The sequence below is a fragment of the Elgaria multicarinata genome, chromosome 3 (genome assembly GCF_023053635.1).
Source record: "Elgaria multicarinata webbii isolate HBS135686 ecotype San Diego chromosome 3, rElgMul1.1.pri, whole genome shotgun sequence".
Classification (NCBI taxonomy): domain Eukaryota; kingdom Metazoa; phylum Chordata; class Lepidosauria; order Squamata; family Anguidae; genus Elgaria; species Elgaria multicarinata.
This window is the reverse complement of record NC_086173.1, coordinates 113,274,656-113,299,955: the sequence shown is the minus strand read 5'-3', so window position 1 is coordinate 113,299,955 and position 25,300 is coordinate 113,274,656. Positions and strand designations below refer to the sequence as shown.

Here is a 25,300-nt window from a genome sequence, read left to right as displayed (position 1 = left end):
CCAGATAGAACAAAAGTAGGTTACCTTCCTTCCTGAAAATGGTAAAGAAATATCCGGGCATGCTTTTATGAAAGTCTAAAACAGCAACCAAATATGGCAAAAGTAAAATAGTTTCTAATTATTGTGATACGCTCATCCACGTCATACGTGTGTGAGTGTGTGCACATGTGTGTATCACATGTTTCCACAAAAAATGCCACTCAAGGCGGCTAATAATAATGAAATAAATAAAATATCAATTAAAAAATAATAGACAAACAGATCCATTAAAATACAGTTAAAAACACAACTATAAATGCAATGGGCAGCACCAAACCAACTATACTCCCCTTCAGCAACAGATTAGCTTACATGCCAAAGGCCTGCCTGGAAAACATCTTTGCCTGCTGGCAGAAGGGCAACAGAGAGCGGGCCTAGTCTGTCTTGGCAGTGAATAACAATGTATGACAATATGAACAACAACATTCATTGTTACCTACATGCTGTGATTTGTCCCACTCCCGGGTGTGTTGGCTAACCTTGTGCCTTGATTCAGGACTAATTCAAAATGCTATAATTCAAAATGTTATGCCCCATATGTGAAACTGCCAAGAGAAGCATTAATGTGCGGCAGCACCAAGGAGAACCATAAGGTACTTACCACATTGGCCAGGACTGCCAAATATAAGGATTAAAGGCCTTCTCAGGCCCCTCGCATTCTCACATGAGCTCTGCAACCCCACCATACTTTAAAAAACACACACATATTGAACCGTTTTCAGGGTAGCAGAGTAAAGCAACTACTGCTGCATGCTTTAACATCAACTTCTCCTATTATGTATCAAAAGCACAAGTGTCAAGGGGTTTAGAGAGTGCAGAATTTGCCGTTTGCTGGCAATTAACAGGCAAGCAGGAAGGGTATGGAATAAGTCGTAATAGAGTCCCTTGACCAGTGAAGCCTAGCCCCTTATGAATTGTCAAAACAGAGGAAGCATGTCAGCAGGACAGACAACAGAAAGCACTGGTAATTTACATGAAATTTGCATGTGCTAATTTATATGTATAGATCCAAATTCAAAAATAATTATTACAATTTAAAGAGAAATATAGTTCATCTCACCATAATACAGATGACTGTTCAGTCTGCTGTTCAGGTGCTAATTGCTGATGGGCAACATTTCCTATGGTTCTTTATCTTTAATCCAGAATTGGACAAGACATCCCTTCAAATAGAGGATGGTCTCTGGCAGCCCTTCAAATAGAGCAGTGTCCTCTGTATAAGAGGACACGTGTCCACCCTACTAAGATGACAGCGATGTTTGTGCTGGAAGGGTAATTACATGGGGGGAGAGCTGGGAGCTGAAGAACTGATGGGAGGAACTGCTTACTGGGGCAGACGTGGTTCCGGTGAAAAGACTTTGGCAGGCAAAATGTTTACGGATAGCACACTGGCATCAGTTGGAGAAGGCAGGTACCTTTAAAAGCTAACCAGTCACTCTTTCCAATCAAATGTTTCAGTGAAAAATATATGGATGTGGTCCCAGAGACCTGCGGGGAGTGGGAACCATTTCGGTTCAATGTCCCTGATATAGATCCATGCTAGCACTAAGAATGCCTGCAGACTCCTCATATGATTGGGCCCTGCCATCAAGTGAGTAGCTCTCAATTGTCTTTCATGATCATCCAGAGCTTCAGCAACATTTCAGCTGACTCTCAGACACAGCTACCTGATTCACACAAAATGACAGCTCACCATGGGTTAATTGCATTGTGCTGGGCTCCCATGGGCACCATTTTTGTATGGTGCCCACGAGTGCCCGGCTTGCCGTGGGTTGTCATGTAGTGCACACCCACACAGCAGGGGTTGTTTGAAGACTGGAAAATCCTCAAATAATCCATGGCTTGTTTTAGAGTTGTTTGAGTATTGTCTAGCCCTTAACATCCCCTCCTGCCTTGCTTCACATGTTACAACAACCCATAGCAAGCCTGCCTCCTGCAGGACACAATGCAAAAATGATGCCCAGGCCAGATCTACATCTTGTGTCAAATCATTACAAATGTTGAATAAAAAACAGGATCTAACACTATGAAAGCAGTATATGAAATGTGTCCTATGCCCCAACAGTTATCAGTGCACTTCAGTACTGCTATAAAGCAGTAGTGTATATCTAGCAGTAGTGTAGAAAGCATTTAACCAGTTTCTACCCTAAAAGCTACAGCTTTCCTACATACCTCTAACAGCAAAATTAAAAAGGGTCCTTTGTAAGAAAGAAAACTGAACCATCTTTGACTACTTGAATGAGATAATTCTTTCTTCCACCTCCTTATTTTCTAGCAAACAAAGTGGATGCCAGGGATTGGGGTATTTCTCCATCAATTTGTGTGTAATTTATGATTGTGAACTCACGCCTTTGATCATATTGTCTAAGATCAATAACTTCTTCCTTTTGACTTGATTAGAGAAGATCAAAAGAAGACAATGAACAGAAGCAGGCAAATTACTGTCAACGAAATTGTAAGTCAAAACATCAATATTCAATTATTGAAATCAAAGGAAAGGAAAATATTTTAGATAATGAATTATAACTATTACTAATTTGCTTTCCTTATTTTGATCTTATCTAATTTTGGAGGTGAGGTTGTAGGGGGGGGGCGGCATCTGTTCCACCAGCAATTGGACACAGTTGGGTACAATACTATATGTTTAATTGTGTGTCCAGATATTCTTTAGTACAACCCTATTAAAATGAAAATGAAAAAGAAACCTAAATAAGTCTTACAGTATGCCTACATCAGAACCATTAAAAAGAGGGAAATAGTAAGTAAAAGCTTACAACTGCCAGTTATATCAAAATCTTGTAATATTCTCTAAGTGGATGTATGCAGTTGTCTAGAAGACCAAGTGTCTACAGTCTTCCGTTTTGCTGCATTACAAGAAATATTCAAAATACAAATTCCTTTTGTTCGCAGGATCAGCATTTGGGAAGACACTCTGCACAGCCCAAGAACATTTATCATTTCAGAAAGAAAATACACAAGCCCTACATTAATTCTGCAGCATCCATTTTGCCAGATCATTTCACACAAGCACAACGGAAAGAGAAACACTACTTCACTGTCAAAACTTTTAATGTTGTTCATGTGTTTGGGTCAATTTTTTACTTGCGTGTTCACTGAGTATCTGGTAATAATGTGCCAAAGGCAACTCATAGGAACTTAAACTGAATGTTTGCACAATCAGAAAAAAATCATTGCAACCTGATTATGAGCTATATGATCAAGAATGCTGACTAGTTTGTTCCCCACCTATCTTATATTTCTTATTTCAAGATAGGGAACAAATTCAATGTAATGGACAGCTATGATGGACAGGACCTCAACGCAATTTCCTCCTGAAGACGGGCAGCATAGAATTATATAAAATATTCATCCTCCTGCCCTCAAGGGTGCTCACACAATGGAAGAGACACTGTGAACAAGACATTGCACAGCTGTTTCTGCATCAGCGAAAGCATAATGGTTTTTAATGCTTTATGTGTGTATGTTCTGTGTTTTAAAATTTAAAATTTTGTATACTTGTTTTTATCTCAATTTTAGAATTTCTGTAAACCACCCAGAGAGCTCTGGCTATGGGGGTGGTGTTTGTTGTTTATTCGTTCAGTCCCTTCCGACTCTTCGTGACTTCATGGACCAGCCCACGCCAGAGCTTTCTGTCGGCCGTTGCCACCCTTAGCTCCCCCAAGGTCAAGTCTGTCACCTCCAGAATATCATCCATCCATCTTGCCCTTGGTTGGCCCCTCTTCCTTTTGCCTTCCACTTTCCCTAGCATCAGCCTCTTCTCCAGGGTATCCTGTCTTCTCATTATGTGGCCAAAGTACTTCAGTTTTGCCTTTAATAGCATTCCCTCAAGTGCACTTTCTTCTTTCACCTTTGTCATAAGGCTCCTCAGCTCCTCCTCGCTTTCAGCCATCAAAGTGGTGTCATCTGCATATCTGAGATTGTTAATGTTTCTTCCTGCAATTTTAACTCCAGCCTTGGATTCGTCAAGCCCAGCACATCACATGATGTGTTCTGCATACAAGTTGAATAGGTAAGGTGAGAATATACAGCCCTGCCGTACTCCTTTCCCAATCTTAAACCAGTCCGTCGTTCTGTGGTCTGTTCTTACCGTTGCTACTTATTCATTATACAGATTCCTCAGGAGGCAGACAAGATGACTTGGTATCCCCATACCACCAAGACTTTGCCACAGTTTGTTATGTGTAATAAATAAATAAATATATAAATAAGGAAGGAAGGACCATGTACATTGATGGTGCTATATAAATAAATAATAACAAAGGAAGGAAGGCTCGCTCCCCACTCTCCTGAGACAATGGCTGCAATGGTGTGTGAATCAGAACTGCAGAATGGGAAGGGAGACTTTCTGCCTCCATTTTCCCCAAGATGGTGAAAGATACTATGAAAGGAGGCAGCTTTTTCCCTTAGCAGAATTTAGTCTTTTCTGGCAAGACCTCAGGTAATAAACATGCAACAAATAAGTACCACTACTGGTGTTTTGAGGGGATAATTGGTTAGGTTCTCAGTTATTTACATACAAACATATGTCATTATTAGAAAAGGAACACTTTAAGTTATATCTAATAGGGGTGTCAAACTACATGTCACATTAACTGTGTACTGGGCAGCTGAAAATAATCTCTTTTTTACTCTAGAGTAATTGTGTGCTTGCTATTCCAATTTGGAACAGCAGAAGGGGAGGGTTAAACCTTCCCCTCACCCAAGACACCATCAAGGGGCTCCCTCTCTCTGTTAATCTATTTCCTCACCACTGTTGCTACTAGGCGCCATTGCTCCTTATCCTCACTACCACTTGCTTGCATGACAGGCAGAGAGCCAGGAAGCAGTAGCATCTACTGCTCCTCCTTCTCCCCAGCATCATGGTCTGGCCCAGATGAGAGGCAGGTCAACAAGCAGGTTGTGATGGTGAAGAGGAAGAGCAACTCCAAGTGGGGTCCATCAGTGGGTGCCTATCTATGCCAGCCAGTCTTGCTAAGTCCCTAGGGTGAAAGCAGCCAAAGGTGAAATTCCATTACCAAATGAAGTTCCTGCCCTGAAATTGGGTGAGAAAGCAAGGGGTACAGCATTGTGTGGGTGATGGGGGAGAAATTACCCACCCCACCCCACCCAGAACACTTGCTTGGGCAGATAACCCCTCCCTGATCCATTTTACCCAGCACTGGAGAGGAAACACCTAATCAAACCTCTCTTTTGTGGAGTTATGATAAGAATTGGTATTGGCGATTTAGTTTAAGCTATTTTAATCAATTTTATTGTGAATTTTCAACAAAACAAAACATAATGCAGTGTAACTACATACTTTAAGCTATGTCCAGCCACATATAAGATCCTTTTAAATGACTCTTGCTTGCCCATTACTTAATTTAACACCTACGTGGCATAATCTTGTTCTTTACTCCCAATCTCACACTTTATTACATTTCTTATAGTAAGGCTCCTCCCTCTCCCTCTCCCCAATTGCTCTTGATTGTGGGCAACATGATCTGGATTTAATTCCTTTATTTATCTGTTTATTATCCCACCTTTAAGAACAAAGTTTCATAGCTGACTAAGTGTGTGTGTTTTTTTCTGATCCAAGTCAAACACACTGACCACTATAGCACCCTCTGTCTCTCTGCATGTAAAGAATAATCAACGTGATTATGGATTTGCAGTATTGTGGGTAAAGGGTAAAATGCTGACCTGTTTCCTTTTTATTCATTTTCCTGTTATGAATAGAAAAATACATGACATTGTGACAGAACACAGATATGTGTAATTGCCTTTAAATTAACTGCCCTATATAATAACGCTAGAATGCTTTAGGATATCCGAAACCAAGATCATTTTTGCTTGTGAATTATTTCCTGTATTTTACCTTCTGAGAGTGACCCCAAAACTGCCCTCTTAATTATACAGGCCACATGGTCTATCCTACTTTCACTGAACACTGTAACTCTGTGGCTTCCATGAAAAACTCTGATTTTTACCTGAAGCCCCAAGCAAGCAGATGTTGTTACGTTCCCTTCAATCTCAGAGAAGGCTCCAGGTATGCAATTCCAGAGAATGACAGCCAGAATGAAACAATATTCACTTTAATTAGATGCACAAATTCTGTATTTTGTAGTAAAGGTATTTTATATGATAATTTTCAATGACATTCAAAAACTCAAAGATAATTGGTTTTATTATGTTTCCCACTCTTGCTGCACTGTGCTACGGTTGATGGCGTTCAGATGCCAGACTTGCTTCACCATTCAACAGAAGGGATGCTTTCCTTTAAAAATAAAAATAATTCTGTGTTGCTTTTCCCAGTTTTAACAATTTCTTTAAAAGGACATCTTGCAAAAAGTATTATATAAGAACACTCCCTAAAATCCTACAATAAGCAGTCAGAGCAACTTCACACTTGGCATGGTAATTGTGCTTGCCAGGCCCACTGTAGTGTTTATATCAAGGTTTCACGCAGTAAACATTTTTCCTCTTCCCATCCTATCCCATCCCTTTTTCCTTTTGTGTCATGCCTTTCCACACTGTAAGCCTGCAGGCAGGGTCTGTCTTGTTTTAGTGATTGTAGTTAAGCTACTCCAGGAGCCTTTTTGGCTGAGGGGCAAGATTTTTTAAAAAAGCTTTAAATAAATATGCTTAGGGTGACCATATGGAAAGGAGGACAGAGCTCCTGTATGTTTAACAGTTGTATAGAAAACGGAATCTCAGCAGGTGTCATTTGTAGGCATGCAGCACCTGGTGAAATTCCCTCTTCATCACAACAATTAAAGCTGCAGGAGCCCTGCCCTGTTTTATATCTGTCACAAATGTACTTATTTCTGTAATGAATTTAAATAAACAGACCCTCCATTAGCGGAGTACCATTAGTACAGCTAGAGTGACCAGATACAAAAGAGGGCAGGGTTCCTGCAGCTTTAACTGTTGTGGTGTAGAGGGAATTTCATCAGGTGCTTCATGCCTACATATGACACCTGCTGAAATTCTTTTTTCTATACAACTGTTAAAGATATAGGAGCCCTGCCTTCTTTTCCATATGGTCACCCTAAATATGCTATGAATGTCAGATGTCCACTCTTAACAATTGGGATAGAAGCTTAGGAGTTGTGATTAGCTACAACACATTGCCAGTACCCTGTGCATGTTTAGGAACTCATGTTCACCCTTCATGCTTTATATATTTACTGCAGGTAATACTGGTGAAACACCAAGAGAGGAACAGCAAATAACTACCGTGTAAAATATGAAAGGGAGTCTTAATAATCTTCCATGTCAACAAAGAACATTCCCTCTATAGAATGTGGAGGGAGTGAACTGGGTTCAAAGAGCATTTTCCTCAGAGCTCAATTCTCTCTCTCTCTCTCTCTTCACAACAGTTTCAACAGCAAAGCAGCAAGACACTTTTGCAGGGACCTGGCAGGTGGGAGGTTTCATAGCCAGACATGGCTTTTTGTTTGCAGTCCTTATTCAGCCTATGTATCTCCATAAGTGCCAATGCTTTCATGTGGCCCTCTGTTGCTGCGGGATTATCCCACAGCAGTATACGGGCTGAGAACATATACAACGTGTGTTTAGGGGTGGAGTTTGGGTTTAGGGGATATACAAGGAGTTAATAATAATAATAATAATAATAATAATAATAATAATAATAATTTATTACCCACCTCTCCCTCTGGATCGAGGCGGGTACAACACAAATAGAAACACCATAAAATACATACGACTAATTCAAACTTTTAAAACCAGTGCATCATTAAAGGCAGCACACCATTAAAAAAGGCATCTTAAAACTGTTGTTCTAATTCCTGCTATTTTTCTGAAAGAGTAGTGAAGATATGTCTTTTACCTTGCCCTCCAGGATTCCTCACTTCAAGATGTGGTGCGGGTGACTTTTTAGAAACAAAATAGCTGGGGGAAGAGAGGGGCAGGAAGCCAAAGCAGGCCCATGGCACAAACCTAATGAGAATCACACATACACACACATGCTATTCACAATGGGAGGAAAGCTCCCTCCATGCCACAGTGGCCGTGTTCAAAGACACCTTAAACCACCGTGGTTTAAGATGTTTTCTGGTCAGGGCCATTCCCAATCCAGCTTGGGGGGGGGGGTGTGTGGGAAACGCTGGCTTTTTGTTCAAAACAAAGATCAGCCACACATGACCAAAACATTGTGATAGAAGTCCCATATAATTTGTCTCTCATAGAGACCATAACCTTTCTTATGGTTAAAAAGGAAAGTGGAATCTGTGCCCATTCATTGCCTAACCAAGCCTTCCTCAGCATGGTGCCCTCTAGGTATTTTGGACTACAAATCCCAGGAGTTAATAGGTTGTTAATAGAAGTTAATCCCTAATTGGTTGGGGAAGGCTGCCCTAACCTATTGGGTTGGATCCAGCTTTAATCAGACTTAGGACATTCTAGACCAGCCCTATATCCCGGGGTAGTCCTTGGATCATCCCTGTGCGTCCAAACGATGCACAGGGGATCCCAGGGGCAACCTAGGACGACCAAGGAGTTTCCCTGGGATATCAGAACCCATGGAAAACCTGATTTTTCCACAATTCTAGGACCACCCCGCGAAGCGCGGGCCATGTGGTTGCTGCTCCCAGGTCGTCCCATCCTCCCCGTGAGTAGCAAGGCACTTGAAATGGGCATGGAGCTGCGTGGCAGCAGTCCATGCCCATGGGGGGTGGGGAGCGGGGGCCGGGTGCTTGTTTGTTTGTAAATGTTTGCACTGAAGCGTAAATGCGCTCTGCTCCATTGTTGTTTTAAAAAATGACAGCCGCGAAGTCTTTCCAGGACATCACATGGCCGTCAAGATGCCCAGAGAGGATCATGGAAGCCAGTAAGTCTGCAATCCTCCCCCCTCTACGGTGTAGACATGCCTTTAGAGTAGACCCACTTAAATCAATGGAGCTTAAATTAATCAAAGTATTAAGCCAAGACAACAATATTCCACATAAGGAAATGTTGCTTTGCTCACCGATGCACCATGTCAGCATAAAGGCCATTTGGTACAACAGTGTTCCTTTCAGAACAGGTAGCTTGTGGATATGATTCCTAATTAGGACTAAAGATAACCGTGATACTATCTGTAATATTTTCATAAGGATGCGAAAGAGCTGTAATCAGAGAGGTTGTCAGCATCTTCTGGCTTTAAAATCAATTACAGCAGTAGAAGTGAGGAAAAGAAAGATAGTGAATCAGCAGCCACTATGTGACTATGAACAGGTCTTCCAATATCCAGACAGGAACATAAAACACACCAACAAAATTCTGTGTTACTGTTCTAGACAAATCGTCTGCTCAGCACTGAGCTGAAGAGGACTCAGTTCACAGGAACAACAATGCAGAGACAGGCAGCAGGTACTGGTTCTTCAATGCCATCTCCCTTTAGCCAACGTTTTAGAGATAGTGTGATTCTGGCTGCAATCCAGGAGCCATATTCATGTCCAATCCACATGGGCCTGATTGATTTATAATATATTAGTACAATGAGATTTAAATTCGTCTTGCTATAAAGACTTCAGTGCAGGGGAAGGTGCAACATAGAGATGGGTGAGAAATTTGTTTCAGTTCAGTTTTGATAAGAATTAACCAAAAAATTTCACAGTTCTCCATATTTAGGGGGAAAGAACTTCTAATTTTAAAAAATATTGATTATAGACAAAAGTGAAACTGACAGATTTGTCCATCAAAGCCTAGGGCTTGACCAGCACTTTGCTCTTAAATATCTGGGCTGGAATCCTTGTGGATAAAGCCATGTTAATGCTTAATTATGGTTGTCTTTTATCTCACAGGCTCCTTATCTAACAGCTATATGGCAGGCAGGTATATCATGGTTTGCCCCATGCTGGGAATAGCTGTACTACCGATTGAATTGGCTGATGCAGATGGATGAGAATTTTGCTCCTGTTTATTTCTGATAAGAATTTACTAAATTTCACAAAGTTCTTCATATTTGGGAGAGAAAATTTCACAAAGTTCTTCATATTTGGGAGGTGGCTGAAGATCAAACAGCAAGCATTTCCAGCTCTTTGAATGCATATGATATTTAAAATAGTCACATTTCTGAAGTTGCAGGTTGAAAAAAACAGTGATACTTTTGGAAACCTGGATATATCTGATTGTATAATACACTTTACTAGCTTTAAGTTAAACACCTGCATTTCCAGACTGTAACCCAGGAAAGCAACCCCTTGTCCACACAGGAATTATTGACAGCTGTTCTACATTTGCTTCAATTTATCAACTTAAACAACTCTTCATTAACTTACACAGCTGGAGTGAAACACTGCAGAAATTTTTCACACGTCAGTCTGCTCTATCTAAAAGCTAGGGATGGGCAAATCAATCAAGTTCAATTCCACTCAGTTTTTTATTTTTCCAAAATTAAGTTAGTTCTATCCCAGTTAGAGTTAAGTTACATGTTACACAGGCTTTCCCCAATTTCCCCAATTTGTTAATCTCCAGAAGATAGAACTCAGATAGATTCTCCTGATCAATAATAGGCAGGGTCTGCACAATCTCTGCAGAGTGTGCTAGAGGCCATTTTGAATATTCAACCCCTGGTGGGTGTTTGCCATGGTTTGCCTTCTCATCCATACCAGTGGAACAGAGGTTGTTGGAGGGGTAAATAACCCTACAAAGACCATGGGTTGTTTCCTCCTCTAGCAATCCCTGGTGCCTGGTTTCAGACAACACGTCAAACCATGGCAAAATCCCACTGGGGGCTGAATATTCAAAATGTCCATTGGCATGCACCCCAACCCACTGTGGTTTAAATAAGCAATGGTGGGCTGTGGTGATCATGCGACCCAGTCTATAGTTACACGTTACTATAATATATGATTGTTTTCTCTACTTTTATGTAAGTTTGTGGTCCTAACACAAATTGGAACCACACACTTACATGAGGGTAGGAAAAACAACATAGGACTTCAGGAGGGGATACTTCAGGCACTTTGTTTACCTGAAATTCCACACACATCATAGGGAACCAAGTTTAAAAAGAAAAAAAGCCTCCATTGACTCCAATGGAGACATTTTTCTTTTTTTTTTAATTCCCCCCCCTCCACTTGCGGGGCAGTGGAATTGGGGGGAGAACCCTCCTGAGGCACCATGGTCCTGATCCAAATCAGGGCTGTGCACATTTACACAAGAGCAGGGAAAACAATTACACATAGCTAAACTATGCTTGGTTAGGAGAAAGTTTAGTTTGGCCCTCAGAGTAGCAAGTCAGAGAAATAGAGGCTATACTAGAAATGTCTGTCTGGAATGGTCTATTGACCGCAATAAACTGTTGTTGTTGTTGTTGTAGAAATGTCTGTCACATACATCAGTATGTCACAGTTATGCCCTTTCTACAGGTGAAATGCTGCTGTTCAAAAAAATATTTCAGAGCCAGCAGAAAGAGATAGTTTAGCAATAAACTGAAAAAGAACATTTAGCTTCAGCAGAAACAGTAGCATTGACCTGCGTTCTTTTCCTTCAACTCAAAAACTCGTCATGACTGTAATGTTTCTTGAGTCTGTGCTTGCTTATCTCTTTGAATAATGTTCTCCTAAAACTTCCCTCTCTGGGTAATGCAGGCCATTTACTTTCAGTCTTATATTGGCTTTATTTCACTACTGGCACTACTCTTCTTCTTGTCAAGGGCAAAGAGCACTTATCGCTCTTCTGCATTTTGTCACATTCTTGGAACATTTCTACCACCAACATATTCATACTGAAATTACAAGGAGTGTGTGTGTGTGTGTGTGTGAGTGTCAAATCTGCCCCCTGAAATAATTAATAGAAACATTGCAGGAGCAGGAGGCATGGGGAAATTCTTCAACTTTTATCCTTAGATTGCATTTAGGCATATAATGAATGTGTTAGCAGCTAAGCATCAACAAATCCCACTGTGCTCTAAAAGAACTGGAGAGCTTTCTTCTTTGGGCCTAAGGACCAAACTAAATGTCACATGATGGGCAGATGTAACCATCTTCAATTTTTTCCTTTAATTAAAAGCACAAAGTCTGAGCAGAGCAGGGGTCTGGATCTGCTCTCAGCCCAAGGGTGTGATTCCTTTTGGGAGAAGCTCTTGAGGACCACATTCCAGCCGTGGGCAAGGCCGAAGGCCAAAGTGAATGGGGACCAAAATACAAAAAATATCAGCACGGTGTAGCTTACAGCCCTTACTGCCATCAACTATGCCTCAGGAGAGGCATTTCAAACCTTTTAGAATGGGGGTGGGGGGACAGCACAAAAACCAAAACACCCACTAAATGATGGGTGGTTGGGGGAAACAGGGTTGGGGTCAGGGGAAGGAGAAGTGGCCTTCTGGGGAAACCTGGAGGGCTGGATTGGGACTCAGGAGAGCTGCATTTGGTCCCTGAGGGTAAGGGTCCTGCATCCTAGAGTAGAGGAAAGCTAAGGAGGAAGGAGCTGCATAACTCTTTCTCATCTGGATTTTCCCCACTTTAAATTCAGCCCCCAAATGCTTTTCTACCCTGAGGAAAATAAAATAGAAAAGCAACTGGGGGAGCAGTGACTTTGAGCAGAAAAATGACCTTTTGAATGATTATTTCTTTAATATCTGGAGACTGTGGTGTTCATATGTCATATAACATCTATTTCAGCCGTAAGTGTGTTGAAGAGCTCCTCTCTGAAAGGGTTTTAGTAGCCTCTCCGCCTCTCTCCTCCCCCTCGGGGATAGCCCCGGGGACAGCGTCAAAAATAGACATGGTTGGACAGCTGCCGAGGGCCCACTGCCCAGCAAGAACCCGCTTGGTCACATGCCTCTGGCTCTGACCCAGACAATGGTGGTGGTGATGACAAGGAGGAGCAGTAGATGCCACAGTGGATGCAACTTGGTCATTGGCTCTCTGCCTGTCGGGCAAGCAAGTCATAGCAATGATGAGAAAGAGGAGGAGGAGGAGCCAAAGCAGCTAGTGGCAATGGCAGTGAGAAGGCAGGCTTACTAAGAGGGCTATTGAATATGTCTTGGCCAAGGGCCCTCAGCAAACTGGGGCCAGCACAGTGAAGCCTGATCAAATTTAGCCATTAGTTATGCATTTTAATTTCACACCGGAACAACACAGGACCTCATTAGGCCTAGTGGATATTGTCAGTTTTTGTTTGTATTTTATGCTTTTTATGGTTTTAAATTTTGTATATTTGTTTTTAATGTTCACTGTTTTTAACTTTTGTAAACTGCCCAGCTATGAGGTGGTATATAAATGTAATAAATAAATAAATATACAGAAGACTGTCTTTGTCTTTATCCAGGGACGAAAATTACATAAAATGCTGCTGTGGAAGAAATGGAACCCTAGTGAACTCTCTTTGGGATTTTAATCCCTCCCCCCTGCTCCCCACAACCCTCAAATAACATCAGTCATCAATCCCATGGCATAAAGAGCAATGCTGGGGGGTACAGAGAGTATTCATATCCGGGAAACATGTACTCAGAGTCCCTATTTCGTATTCTCGCTAGTGCGTAACAGCTGCCTCTAGAAACAATATCAAAAGGCACTGTGTGATAAATGTGCAAATAATGATTTTTTAAAAAGTCACTTGTAAACCTATTTCCATAAGTGTGACACTGGGAACATCTAAGTTTTGCGCTTGTTTCTCCGTGCAGTACATACATACACACCGCAACACTTTTTTTTTTCAACACACACTTTTAGTTAAAAATTTAGGAGATGAAGCTTGAAACCTAATTAAGGAAATGGCTGGTTCACAAAGAAAACAGCCAGAGCTCATTAGTCAAGTTGTAGAGAAAGAACTGATGAATAATCTACAGCCTCTAACTAATATATACCTACCATATTATATAAAATAGTTTATTAAAACAAACAAACCATAACAAACAATGTATGAACACACATCTTTTCTTTTCACCCCTGCAGAAACTGGCATAACACATATAGGCTCGCCCTGGATATACCTAATATTTAAAAGCAAGTGGCAGTTATTGGGAGTGGGGGGTCTTATAAAGATGGCATATATATATATATATATATATATATATATATATATATATATATATTAGGGCACTGAATTATTTTTAAAGTCATGTATATTTCTTTGCTGACTGCATCTGTTTCTCACAGTTAAGAACCCCACAAATTTGAACTGCAGGTTAGAATTCTCTGCTGCAAGTCATCATATCCCTGCTTTTTATATGAATGGGGCAGAAATGTGGATAAATTACATGTGGTTGACCATGACATGCCTACTTCACTCTTATAGTGCAATCTTATAATGACTTGGTTCAGACGACACATTAGTCAACCATACACTATTTAAGCAACTGTGCTAAGACAGTCCCCTGTTGACTAACAAATCGCCTGTCAGGAAAAAAAACCCACACCACAGTTAGTTATTTTTGAGAAATAACCAATGGAGATAACCAATGGTTTACAGAGTTGATTATCTGCACAACCGTTGATTATCGTGTCATGTGGCGAGCTCCATGGATTATTTCCCATGTTAACAGCAACACATGCCACTCTTGCCCAGTGGTGATCTATTGGCATGTGAAATAATCCTGTCCCAGGAAGCGCTTGGGGAGTTCCCAATTGTCCCATCCCTTGGTGGAGAAGCGCAACTTGGGGCTCCCCATGTGCTTCCCAGGATGGACACATCCTGTTCCTGCATGGGGCACCACCAATCACGGTGCCCCATGTGTTCCCAGGGAAGTGCACATCTCTTGCCCCCCCCCCGAGCACCGTGATACATCTCGAGGGGATGGAAGGAGCTCCTTTCATTCCCTCGAGCCAATCTCCACATGGATCATGGGACAGAGGAAGGATGTCTCCCATGGCTTGACATGCAACGTCAAACAGCGAGAGAAATCCATCCGCCGATATCAGGGCAGGAGGCACAAGGATCTGTCCTGCAGCTGTGACAAGCACAAGCTTGCCCATCCCATCCCTATTTGCCACACAAGAAGGCCAGGGGACGTGCAACCATCTCTCCTGCTTGTCACAGCTGCAGGACAGATCCCCTTCCCCATCAGGGTCATCGCAACAGGGAAGGTAGCAGTGTTGTTATAGCCTCCCATTCCCTATTGCTAAGGCGCCAATGGAGAAGGATGTGTCAGCACCGAGTGACATCATGCCCTGTCAGGGGATCAAGTGGCTTGGCGCTAATGCATCCTTTACCAGATGGCGCTTGTCCCCTGACACATGAGGAGACCATTCCGCAGCTTGTTGTTTCTGCTGCCCACGGAGGGACATGCATTGCCCCCATCACAGAAGCAACAAGTTGCAGAACAGTCTCGTCGCATGTTAGGGGATGAGATCCGTCTGCAAGTGAAGGACGCCCACCTCGCCTTTCCCTCTGCGACCACGGCAGTGAGCACTAGCAGGCACATTGCCACAGTGTGACTCCATGTGCTGTGTCTCTCCCCCCTGTGCTCCTCCCCACAGAATGGCAATGCCCCAATAAAGTGAGTAACTATATTGCTACTCACCAGCAACTCACCAGCAACTTTATTGCTACTCGCCAGCAATGTCATTCATTGGGGAGGATGCAGACTGGCGGGGGGGGGGAGACATGAATAGTCAACTGAGTGTGAGTACACTACTCCACTCATGACTACTTCCATGTCGCCCAAGTGCGGCATACAAATAGTCATCCATGGAGTGGACTATTCACACTCCGTGGACTAAAGTGTCATCCGAACACAGCCGATATCTACTCAGAAGTAGTAAGGCCCAGCTAAAAGAACAAATTGTAGCTTTAGGTTGTGGAAGTTTGAAAAGATCTTAATTTAATTTACATTAACTGCTCCTAAATCTTACTAAGCCATTCCACATTCTTTCATTCTGATTTTTCCTTGCAGTACTTCACAAATAATATCCTATTTATTGTCAGCATCTATAAAAGGTTCCTGATATTTCCTGTAGTTGGAGCATCTCATAAATAACATGAATCACAAATCTTCAAAGTTTAACTCTTTGCTTCCAACAGCCCCACATATGATAGAAATATCCCTTGGCTGCCTGACATTTTAAATGTTTGGCTGGGAGTTGGAAGATGTTACTAATAAAGGTAGGTGTCTTTCTTACAGGTAACAAATACATTATTATTATTATTATTATTATTATTATTATTATTATTATTATTATTAGCCTTTTAATGATGTGCTGCTTTTAGTGATGTATTGGTTGTAAGTGTTTTAATTAGTTGTATGATGTTGCATTTGTGTTGTACCCCGCCTCGATCCGTAGGGAAAAGCAGGTAACAAATAAATTTATTATTATTGTTATTGTTATTGTTATTATTACATACACACATCTTGCAAACACAGCTCTGGAATCCCATGAGAGAGAAGCAACTGGAGGCAGGAACAGGAACCAGTAGTACAGCTAGGGCTGTACTTTGGAGCAAAGTCCAGGACCCCACAGCCCAGGTGGCTCCTAAATGACCACCTGGAGAGTAGCAGGTGACAAGGACATCAGGGCCACAAAAGCAAACTCCATTTCATTCCTGTAGCCATGATGGAGCTATGATTTAAATGAGTTAAAATCCAAAAGAACACCTGTTCAGAGGTGTCTGCGGTTTGTTTCTTTTTTGTTTAAATCAGAGTCGGCAGACAGTTTTCTTGTTCAACATAACAGGAATGTAGGAGCAGTTACAAAGCATGGTCTGGTGTAAAGTGGGGGTGGGGAGAAGAGAACACCAACAGCACCCCATAAGATCATGAAGTGCAGGGTCTAAAATTACCTAACTGTGCCACCGAAAGCAACTGGCAAGTGAAAGGCTAAGTATCTCCTCTCCCTGTGTAACAGAGGCACAGCAATGCACAATATCTTGTCACCACTGCATACATTTCCCAGTTCCTGAAAGTAAACTGATATTTAAGAACAGGAAGAGAAGAGTCCTACATGTTTGGTATCTATCGAGTACACGGTTGCACTTTCTATTTTCAGGGGCTGGGAAAGATTCCTACAATGCTGTGCTGGTAACTTGCTTGCGTTTTGCACTGTAAAGTCTCTCACTTTGAAGTCTTGGGGATATCTTGTATCTTTCCGTATTAGCTCTCCGCATCCAGGCTCCTCAGGAACAAAGAAATGACAGCGTAATAGATGGCCTGGGTTTAACTAAGTAAGTGATGGTACAGATGAGGCCTGATAAGCTTAACATTTCATCTCCATGCTGCCACTGTGGGTTGCGAGAAGATTAGAACTGTCTTACTGTGAGGAGGGCAAGCTCCACAAATTCACTCATACATGGCAGTTCTATAATGAGGTGATACTTCATTCCTTAAACTACTGAACTAGAACTGCACAAACAGATGTGTGCCTCTGGCAGTACTTGTCTATGCTGAGCCAGCTCTGCAGTTTCTTCACATACTGCAAACAGAATGTCCAGTTGCCGCAATTATTATTCAGCACTGCCAGCTGCCAAATAATTAAGCCCAGAGTGTTTCGTGGATCTCCAAGAATGCTATTTCCAGTGGGCCACAGCCTTCCATTCACGGAAGGCTCTCTGTTCTAGCAGAGGACAGGAAGGGAGATGGTTTTTGTAATTCCCATTCTCCTACTGCCCCTAGAGCTCCTTCTGGAGGATCTCCCAACCCTCTGGGACAGAGTCGGAAGGCCCAGAGAGAAGGGGAAATCAGCAGAAATTGCTGCCCCGCTTTCTGTTCATGGCAGTTTCTGTTGGATCAAAGAATCCCATCACTGGATACTGTACAACCCATCATTTTGAGATCAAATGCACCACCTACGTGATACCAAGTATAGAGCTAAATGCCTAATGATGATGATGATGATGATGATGATGATGATGATGATGATGATGATTTAAAAAATACTTTTTTGTATGGCAGGATACCAACTCAACAGTGCAATCCTAAACCCACTTACTAGGGAGTAAACTCCACTGTTCACAAATGGAAATTACTTCTGAACAAACCCATGTATGATTGCACCCTAAGTGTAGTAATTAATGTAAAGGTTCTCTCTGGATGGATATGGATGGCCATTTTACTACATATTCTACTATACGTTTGCATCTGATGTGTGGGAAAAACATATGGCAGGAAGTTTTTTGTTTTGTTTTTAAATGTCTCTTTCTTAAAACACAGAAAGTGCTTCTCTCCCAATTGTAAATCTAATCTGCAGACACACTTTTTTTTTTTTAAGTGACAGTGCAATATTTTGCACAAAGAATCCCATGGAGTTTGATGGGACTTACTCCAGGTAAGTGTGTACAAGATTGTAACCTAAATTCCACAGAACAGAGGGCAACTCATTTCCAATTCAACAGGACTTATTCCTAAGTAAGTGTGTATAGGATTAAAGTCTAAATTTTATTTCAATGGGGAAGAAACATATTCCCACCAAAGTATGCATGATAGGAGTGTAGTCTTGTTCTTATTATTTGTTTCTAGAATGGTGTCTCTTTCAAAGGAATTTAAAAACAGTTTTACATTTGCAACAATTTCTACATTCAAGTAATTGAGGAAAATTCCAATACACAGGAACAGAAAAGCAAATTTTAGGTTAATGAAATCCCAGAATGAGTTCTTAAAGCACATGTTGATTGAAAAAGGTCTTTGTTTATTTGACGATACTTTATTTCTTTGTTGCATACCAGTGTAAAAATGCAAACAATCCCATCTCAAATATAAATATGACTTATAGTTTTAAAACCTCCCTGGATAGTATTATGATTTCACTGAGAACCATAATCATTCTACGCTTTTTACTGTCTACAAGGTAACTCTCTAATTTCATCATGCATTAAGCAAAGGAGGAAAATCCATCCATATTTGGCTTACAAATTAATAAACTGCATCCATTAACTAAGTTTGCCACTTAGTCAATTTTTAATGGCCCTGACTGATTTCCAGCCTTAGTGGTAGACAATAGGGAGGATCTAATTTGCATTTAAATGAATTAATCTATGCAAAAGAGCAGTGGCCTTTTAAAGGGAGATGGCCGTCTTCCAACTAGGTGACCATTGAAACTGAACTCAGTAGTTTCCAAAACCTGTCTCAAAAAAAGCGTTCAGAAGAAGAAGAAGAAGAAGAAGAAGAAGAAGAAGAAGAAGAAGAAGAAGAAGAAGAAGAAGAAGAAGTTTTCAATGGGTTTTGAATTTCTCACAACAAATTTAATAACAGCTATGGATGCAAATTATGGGGATGTAATTTCACTGAATGAGTCCAGAGACTAAATATCACAAACCACTCAAGCTTCTGAGGTTTATACTGAAAGCTAAACCCTCAATGGAATTGTAGCTCTGCAATTCATAGTTGCCTTTTATTTAAGCTTTACATTGTGGCTATCTCTGTTTCATTGCAGGTAATATGTACTCATTTGCATATTACCCATGGATCATTATGCCTTGCATAAATCAACATTTTTCCCTTGCGGATTGGAGTGGAATCCATCCCACCAGAGTGAAATACAACAAAACAGTTCTTCTCTGTTGGTGTCAGATATATCTGATCCAAAACTTTTGTAGGAGATACCTAAGCATGCTCTACATACTTTTCTTTTACAAAATAATAATTCACTGTATGACTGGCTATTCCATGCACTCTTTAAAACATGATTTGAATGGCAACATACCTGCAATGAACATCACTGAAAATAGTGGGTTTACTTGTTTGAGTAACAGCTGCAGAACTCTGACCTTGAATTGTGCAAGCCCAAGGCAAGTAGAGGGGGCCACACGTCAGTGGTAGAAAGCTTGCTTTGTGTGTTGAAGGTCCCAGGTTGAATCCCTGGCATCTCCAGGAATGTCTTGGCAAGACCCCCTGTCTGGAACTCTGGAGAGCCACTAACAAGATGTATCCACAATCATCCCTCAGAAAAACTATGATGATTTTATAGGCATAATACTTTTAATAGAGCTGGGATTATACTAAGCTGTAGGGATGCAGCCTATAAAAGTAGGGTCACCATGTGGAAAGGAGGACATGGCTCCTGCATCATTAACAGTTGTATAGAAAAGGGAATTTCAGCAGGTGTCATTTGTATGCATGCAGCATCTGGTGAAATACCCACTTCATCACAACAATTATGCAGGAGTTTAAGCTGCAGGAGCCCTCTTTTGCATCTGGTCATGCTACAAATGAGGGCAGGGCTCCTGCAGCTTTAACTGTTGTGATGAATAGGGAATTTCACCAGGTGCTGCATACATACAAATGACACCTGCTGTACAATGTTAAAGATACAGGTGCCCTGTCCTCCTTTCTATATGGTCACCCTAATAAACGGCAATAGGAAATAGCAATGGTATAGGCTTAGTTCTAGGCATGGCTCCTAGTTCTGCTATCTTTGATATGTATACTTTTAAATAAAGGATTTTGTACTTTACTTTGCCTCTCTTACTGGATACAATATTTTTGCAACAAAGAATGGCTCTTCTATTACTGAACCCATCTGCACCTTTTCTTCAGCACCCAGATAAGCCTTCTATTCCATTCCCCCTTTGGATCTGGATGTTTGAAAACTACTTGTTTGCAGTTAACAATTTCCTTCAAGCAAGAAAATGTACATTGCTTATCTACCATTTAAGGTTGAAGGACAATGTATATTCTGCACACTTCACCTTGTTGATGATAAATATGAGACTGCATGCATTGCTTTAAAAAACTGTTTTTGCACCAAAAGTGAATCCGACCTAACAGCTACAACTCTCACATAGAAACTGGGGAACTGTATACTTCCACTCCAAGAGACTTGGGGCACAATCCTATTCATGTTTCGACATACCTGGCTGGGGAATGGGAGTTGTAGACTTTTTTTCTCTAAACATGCATACGAGTGTGCCCTTAATGAGCTTATGTAACTTTGGAGATATGGCAGATGAGATGATTAGGAACCAGCTAATTGAGAAAACGCCTCTGCCTTATATACAAAAATGCTTACTCCTAGATTCAGATCTTACATTAGAGAAAGCTGTAAGTACTACAACTCAAATCGAGACAGCCCTGGCAGAAGCTAAAAGTGATTTGTTTGGATAAAGGGGGCATGGTGCAAGCAATTGATGCTCTGCCTAGATGTTCTATTATACGGCAGACAAAGGACTCTGAAGTTAAAGCTGATCAAAAATCATCAAGTCAACGAAGTCAAAGTCTAATTAAACTCTGTTTCCATTGTGGATCTTCACAGCATCTCACAAGTTATTCAGAAGGTCCTGCTAAGATGTAAATATAGTAAAAACATGGAACATTTTGCTAAAATGTATCATCACAATAACCAGCCTAAACAGCAAGTACATGTAACTTGATTAAGGGTTTAATTTGTTTTTAACTGTGTATATTTTTGTTTTATATTGTACAATTTTATCTGTATGCCGCCCTGAGATCCTAGTGATATAGGGCAGGATACAAATGTTATAAATGAATAAATAAATGTAGTTACAATACCATATGTTACTAATTTGAGTATGGAGGTATTAATCCCACACATATGCCCCCCCCTCCAAAATGGTGTAGGTTTACATTTTGCTACAGCTGAAAAGGTATCAAAAGGCATTGAATTAATGCTGGATACCAGCTCAGCAGTTTCTATATTGCCTGAATCACTTTGTTGGCATTACTTTGGAGATACAGTGCTCATGCAACCAAAAATATAATTGGTGTATGATCTGACAAACCAAATTCCTGTATATAGATGTTTGCCTGTAAAATGAACTTTTGGCCCATGTTGTGCATCTCCAGAGTTATACATTTTCCTTGATGGTATGCCTATCCCTGGGAGTGATGTATTTTCTGCACTGAATTTCAGGATAATTGATGGACACATGTTTCCCCCACAGTTAAGCACTTTTATAGTGCAAACACCAGCTTCAGCTGTGTTCAAGGACCACAATGAGGGAAAACTTGGCTGTGCACATGAATTTGTTCATAAATGGAAAATGGTGGCCATGCTGCCAACCTTGTTTTTGCTGTTGCTGCTGCTGCAGTGGCAGCACAAAAACCCCAGAAACCCATGGGGGAAAACGAAGTAGTTGTGCTGTAACCACTGCTAATGATGAGCTAGACCTCTGAGAAACTGTTGGAGAATATCTCTTCTCCCTGGAGAAATTCGATGAAATGGTCCCCAAGTTTCTCTGCCTACAAATTTTGAGAAACACAGAGAATGAGAAATTGCACCCACAGATCCAGAGATTTGTTCAAATGAGCAAAATAATCTCCTGTGCCTTTCATGCAACTGTTAGCTGAAGGAGCTAATCTGTGAACGCAAGAGAATGTGCTTCAGAGAGCATATAAGTCTAGGACCTGTCATAGTCCCCCAATTTGTTTGTGTTTCAGACCCATGTTGGAACGCATTTAACTTGGGTAGGCATGCCCATTCTGGTACATGAATTCTATAGCCGCCATTTTCCAAGATGGTTCAAAACTGAATGGGAATATGCAATAACTCATGAACTAAGAGAGCTCATTTTGGTGGAAAAACAAAGGTTGTTGGTTTTTTTAGTCAGGATTGGTAGAATTATTAATAGCCATTGTTACCACCTGTATGGTATAGTAGATAATAGACTACAGACTTAAAATAACTTGACAACCATTCACTTTTCCTTGGGAACTGAACTTTTGTCAAGGATGTTACGGACCTCAAATAGGAAATTCTCAGTACCCTCAGCACTGGCAAAGGTCCTGAGCAGACAGAATTTTCCTGAATTGAAATTATGTTTAGAGTTATAAAAAAAAAAGGGGGGGGAGACTTTAATGTAATTTTGTACATAAATGTCCAACAAACTGGTACCCTCCAGCTGTTTTGTTCTAAAACTCTCATTACTGACCATTGGCTTTGTAGGGTGGGACTGATGGGGATTGTACAAAACATCTAGACAGCACCAGGTTGGTGAAGGCTACTCTGAGGCATCTTGCTAAAATCAAGCAATTTGTCATAGGATTTACCCCTAGGCTGAAGTGACTCCGGTAGACTGCTTTATCCATTTAAGTGAAGGTTGAAGTTAGGATTTTAGCAAAGCACTTTCATGTTTAAGAACATAAGAAGAACCCTGCTGGATCAGACCAAGGGTCCATGTAGTCCAGCATCAGTAGGACATGATGCAACAGCACCCTCCACCCATGTTCCCCAGCAAATGATGCATATAGGCTTACTGCCTCTTTTACTGGAGGTGGCACATAGCCATCATGACTAGTAGCCACTGACAGCCTTCTCCTCCAGGAATTAATGTTACAGTTCATTAAATAAAGTTGTGGCCATCGTTTATTTGATTTTATTTAGTTAATCAAGTCTCTCATATCCCAACATCTTTCAGTACCTATAGATAAGTATCATGCCCTGGTAGTCTTATCCCTTCCCCAACCCTGTCCTAAAAAGATTAAAGAAAAAGTTGAACAATGCATTACCTATTTTGCCTGAGTAAAGACTGAATCTAATAAAGTGAGTCATGGGATGTTCACTCTCTTCCTGGGATTTCTTTCAGGTCAATTTCTTTTTATTTAAATCAGAAATTGAATGATTTGCTCATTTCAAGTTAGAGTTTAGGTATTTTTTTCTCTACATAGAAGATTTTTGGTCATTAAATAAAGTTCTTGATAAATATAAATAGCATTAATATAATACCTAACAGGATCTAGCATTCCCATTATTCTGCCTTGTCAATCTATTTGCAATATTTATTATTTCTCTCTTGTTCGAAGCACATACGCCTTGCATTTTTGCCCACATGCACTCACACGCTGCACCTGGGCATGATTTATTCCATATGAGAAATGGTGGAGATGCAAGACATTGATCAAGCGAGCCTATCTTTGAATTCCTTCATCTTACAATTTTATAAAACAAGCAGAACAAAAGCTCAGTCCATGTGGGAACTATCTCAGGAATATACGGTAAAGAGAGTTAACACAGATAAAATAAAACTTCTATGATTACAAATCATATGCTATATTGGCAACAAAGGAGAGCAGATTATGTTAATTAAGATGCAGACAGATCAATAGAGCATCTTCTGTATCTGGAAGAGTCAGCAAATAAATTGTATGGCATAATCCATAAGGACAATCTGATCTATTGCAGTAAATTGTTGCCTAGTTTAGTTCAAAGAAAATGTTCCCTTGCTTCTTTCCCTTTCATTTACTAAGGAACTTTCAAATAAGTGGAATTATTATGGATTATAGTCTACTGTTGTAAATAATATGGGAAGAAAAAGCTTGCCGTAACAAAACCTATTACAAATGGGGTTGGGGGAATAATATTACAGTAAGGAGGCAAAGAGTAATCAGTAGTATTAAACAATATAAACCTGTATATAATCATCTGTGTTGTCCTAAATGCCCTTGGCCCCATAAATCTAAGGGAATAGCACCATCCCTAGCCCCACCCAAGCTCCCTCTAGAACTTCACATTATGACTCTGTTTTTCTGTTCTAGACAGGTAAGTCTGGCTAGGGCACAGAACTGATCCTCCTCAGTGGTGCATACAGTGCTACTCAATTTTGTCCCTAAGAAAGTCTATCAAAGTCCATCTCTAGCTGCTTAGAAAATACTACAAAATGTAGCTACTTATACATATTTAATGTAATGACAAATGATAGGTTGTATCCAATGCTGTCCTTCCATTCATGGCAGGCTCTTGGATTGGGTGGAGACTTCCATGAAAGGAAAAGAAAGGGCGGTATCCAATGTTGCTCACACAAAAGCAGAATCCACCACCAATGCAACAGCAAGCTAGTGATTCCTAAAGCAACCAGAAAGGAGCCAAAATGCTCTTTTCCAGAATGGGGCAGATCAGTAGAGCTTACAGAAGGGAAATTTATAGACCTGTCTTGTTCTGGAAATGAGCATTACAGCTTGTTTCCATGGTTGCCTTAGGAAATGCTATCTTCGTGTTGTGCCAGAGATTGGACTCGCAGATGCAACAGAATGAGCAGAGGCACAGCAGCAGAATTAGACACTGCCCAATGGAGGCAATTTTGACAAATTCCCCATTTCTCCTCTAGCCTCCATGCCATCTTCTGGACTGTCACAGAGGGTCCCCCAACCCTCTGCTGCAGATTCAAGCAGGACTGCAGATGGACGGGAGAATCAGCAAATATGGCCTTTTTCACTTCCATTCACAGCAGCCTCCAATGTATCAAAGCGCCTTCCATGAACAGGACACTGTTCTATTCATCGAACCATGTTCCTCCACTGTTATAAGCAAGACTTCACTATGGATTGTTTGTATGTATAGTGTATAAATTTCTGTGAAGATTATAAGGACTTCCCCCATGGACCCCAGGATCTGTACTTCAGGTAGAGGTAGGCTGCCCTTGATTAAAG

The 25,300-nt window shown here is 40.9% G+C and overlaps 1 protein-coding gene across 1 annotated transcript in view; it reads right to left on the bottom strand.

The window, feature by feature from the left end:
- CACNA2D3 (calcium voltage-gated channel auxiliary subunit alpha2delta 3) overlaps nucleotides 1–25,300 on the bottom strand; it is a 650,216-nt gene that overhangs the window by 519,501 nt on the left and 105,415 nt on the right. The window lies entirely within an intron of this gene.